General features: G+C 59.5%; 1 protein-coding gene across 1 annotated transcript in view; it reads right to left on the reverse strand.

Moving 5' to 3' along the window:
• The window catches only part of ESPN (espin), a 43,521-nt gene that overhangs the window by 35,143 nt on the left and 4,447 nt on the right, over positions 1-3,931 (reverse strand).

Below are 3,931 nucleotides of genomic sequence, written 5' to 3' on the forward strand. Positions count from 1 at the left end.
GGGAAAAAGTTCCAGGCAGAGGAAACAGCCTGTGTGAAGGCCAGGCTAAAGTTGGACAGCTAAGAGCAAGGATTCAGGTGAGGAATGGGCGAGGGGGCTAGCCCTGGTTCCATGGCAGGCTGGGACCAGGAGCTGCTGGTGGAGACACAAGATGGGGGCAAGGATGGCCCCCTCCCCCAACTTAGAGGGCTTTCTCCCTCCTCCACCAGGCCGCTCCTTTCTCAGCGTCTCCACCAGGGTCAGGGGCGCAGGACCACTGCTGCCTTCTCTGATCTGGATGCACTGGTGTAGGCTCCGCCCCCTGGCTTTGCTGCCTGGTGACCTTGACAAACGCTGAGGGTAGACCTGGGGGCAGGCAATTAAGAATGAATGAGCCCCTGCTGCCTGCAGCAGAAACTGGTGCCCAGCAAGTAAGGGGCATAGGCAGAGCCTCCAGCCTTCCTAGAGAGAGAGCTGAGCCATGGGCTCTGGGTCCCTTACGGGTGGGTCATCGGGGCATCCTGGGAAGCCCCCTTCTGTCTCAGGTGGGGGTGCCTGAACCCTTCAGGCTCTGAGAGCACCCAGGCTTCATGAAGCTATGCCCCAAGAAAGGACAAAAGGAAAGCCCCTGTGACCTTGAAAGGACCTGAGAGATTAGGGCCTGGAGTAAGAGTGGGAGACAGACCCACAGAGGGGGTGCACAGGAAACCTGGGGCTGCCGCTGGTCCACTGGCCTTTCTGAAACACCATGTCATATCTGGATCTGCCAGCTGCAGGAGGCAGGGACACTAGTCTGGTTTGCCAGTGTATTCCAGCCCCTAGACTATGGCACAGAGTGATGCTTGCTAACCATTAGCTGAATGCATCAACCTGTAACAGGGGCTGCCCACAGAGCCATTGCCCAGGGGGACTGTGAGGCTAAGCCCCTAGGAGGCTCTCAGCAGGTGGGAGCCACTTGGGGTTTATCCTGACTCCTGGACAGGGCACTTTCTGTCCCCATCTAGTCCAGGAGCAGGTGGGGGATGAGGAGGCTGGGGGGAAGGTGGCACCTGCAGGGAGCTGAAGGTAAAAACCTTTGGGCGCACCAGTCTTCTCGTTTGCTATGTCTGGCAGAGCCCTCCATGGAGCCTGGGGCTGCCTCCAGTTGCTCAGGCCCAGGCAGCCAGCAGATGTGGGAGGCAGGCTGAGCCGAGGGGGCTGCTGGGCACCGGAACCTTGCTGGGAGGGTGAGCAGGCACTTTGAGGGCTACCTGCTACTTGTCCCTTCTCAGCAGTCTTTGCTGGGGACCCAGACCCCTCGCTCCCTTCCACCAGCTCCTGCCTACTTAGGGGCTGCTCTCAGAGGACGGGTTCACACAGGGTCAGCAGCCCCCACGGTTACCAAGGCAAGTCCTCTGCTTCTGGAAGATTTGGCCCAGTGTACTGGGCAGATAGGCCAAGAGGGTGAGACACGGACAGGGTGTTGCTGCAACCTCAAGTCCTTTCTACTCTCCAAGACATAGCCCTGGCATTAGCTGCTCTTCCACCAGGTGGTCCAGGCCTCCTGCTCCTCCGAGGCCTGTCACTGCCAGGGCTGCCCACGCCACTCTGGCAGGATCAAGTTTCCCAGCAGTAGGTATAAGAGCCCTTCCGCCCTTCCTCCCTCACCTGCTCGCTCACCCAGCTCACCCACCCGCCAGGAGAGCTGAGCCCCTGTGAATAATTCATAAGATTCACAGCAGGCCTAGGAAGGGAGAGAGAGAGGGAGAGACCAGCCATGGCCTCCCACGCTGGGCTGCCTGGGCCTTTGATTGGGCCCTGTGGACAGGGCAACTCAAGCCTCTGACTCCCTAATTCTCAACCCTGAGGTTCATAGTCTTGGGGAGCAGAAGTCTCCATTCCGAGGCAGAAGGCCAAGTGGACATGCTAGCCCCCAACCCCAATTCCCCACCTTCCCCTCTTGCCTGAGCCCAGCTGGCAACCACACAAAGGCGCTGCCTTATCAGCCAGTTCACACACGATGCAGGGAAGTGAGCCCTGTCCACCTTCCTGAGATTCATGGAGACTCCTGGGGGCTGGCAGCTCATCAGCCCTGGCCATCTGGCTGTGGAGTCAACATCCAGGCCCAATCATACTCAGCACCTGGCAGGCCTGGGAGGGGTAAGGGTTTCCAAGGCCAGACCCCAGGCAGTGTTCTACAGCCCAACCAGAGTGCTCCTGGACCCGTGATCCCAGCTCACGGAGGGGGTCACAGGTCATTGTAGGCCCAAGCTTCTCGGTAAGGGGAGGTCAGGCTGGCATCCATCCTCAGCTCACACCATGGGCCATCTGGTCCCTGCCAGTGGCTGGCCATTGGGGGCACGTTATGTAGAATGGGGAAGGAGGCGATGGGCTTTCCTCGCTGCATGGCGACAGCCCATCCCTTCCTTCCTGGGACTTTGTGTCCTCTGCTAGAAGTGAGGGGGTAGGACAGACCCATCGGACTCATCAGGCTGTGGGGTAGGACAGTCACAGGCACGGTCCTCAGGTCCCAGCATGGAAAGTCTAACTCAGGAGTCTGAGACAAAGCCTCCCAGGGGTGCTGACAGGTGCAGGTCTGAGCCCTGCACTGAGGGGTCTCTGGAGCTCGTACTTTAAAGCCCCTCACCTTTGACATGAACCAAACTCTAGCTTGCCTGGAAGCAAAGAATTTACACTCAGGTGGTACCACGTGGCCCCTGACAGGGATGACTGTGAAGCAAACCTCTGTCCCCTGTCCAGCACCTGCTGGGTCTCTCACTCACCAAAACTAGGACCCCCTTGCTTAGCAAGGATGCAAACAGCCTAACCTGCCTGTGCTGGGTCCCAGGGACAACTCAAGCCAGCCTGATGGGTCCCAGGCTGTCCTACACCCATCCAGGGCGCCTGTGCCCCAGGCCAGGCAGTCATGTGTCTAACTGGCCTCCGGCTTGCACCCTGGTGGCCAGTGGCCTGCTGGCATCCTCAGTAGTGGGGCTGGTGTGGACACAGGACCTAACTTCCTCACCGGGTAGCTGCTCTTCTCCTGAGGTTGGTCCACCTCATGCTTCTGCCCTAGGTACCAGCTCAACTGATAAGGGCCATTAGCCACTGGCACCCCCTTCCCTCAGACAGGGTCTGGGTGGCTTTTCCCCCTGAACTCCTGCCTCACCAAGACACAATTAACTCCTGCCTCCCACCATCCCCAGACTCCCATCTGAACCCCTGCTCTGCCCAGATCCCCAGTCTTCCACATGCCCCACCCTATCCGGGGAGCTCCCAGGTCCCCACTTGGTTGCTTTCTTAGCCACTCAGGCTGAGACTTAGCCACTCAGGCCGAGAACCCTGGGAGGTTTGGCAGCCCTTCCTCACCCTTGGTAGTGGGAATGGGCCAAGGGGCCACAGGAAATGGCAAGCTGCTCTCTGCACGGCCTAGCTGCAGGCTCTGAGGCTAGAAAGTGGGATGGGAAGTCCAGGGCTCTCTCCCTTAACTGATTGCTGTTGATTGATGTGGCTTCTCCTCTGCCTGCTTGACTAGCACTATGGAAGGTGCCTCCTGGCACTGTGTTGAGACCAGCCTTGTAAGTGAGCCAGAGCTGGCGAGAGCCCCTCTGCTGTGGGCTCAGGGGCAAGCCTGCCAGAGGGGAGCTCTGGCCTCCATGATCGGCCTCCCTCATCCAGCTGCATGCGGCCAAGGGTGCTGATGGCGCCTGCAGGACTTTGGAGCATATGGCTGGTGGCGAGAGGAATTTAAACTTGGGTAGGAGCTGTCTGGACCTATGGCCGCCAGGATAGCCACTGGAGGGTCACTCCCCTGGGATGCTAGAGAGGCATGGCAGACCCCATGTGTTCCTCAGAGCCCCAGTCCACCCCACCCAGGGCCCACGTCAGAGGGCCTGTCCTTACTCAGGGTAGTGACTGACGAGAAGCCTCAGGGAGGGGAAGTCTCCTTTGGCGGCGGCATAGTGGATAAGGA

Source organism: Tupaia chinensis, unplaced genomic scaffold (assembly GCF_000334495.1).
Source record: "Tupaia chinensis unplaced genomic scaffold, TupChi_1.0 Scaffold000146_1, whole genome shotgun sequence".
NCBI classification, from domain to species: Eukaryota; Metazoa; Chordata; class Mammalia; order Scandentia; family Tupaiidae; genus Tupaia; species Tupaia belangeri.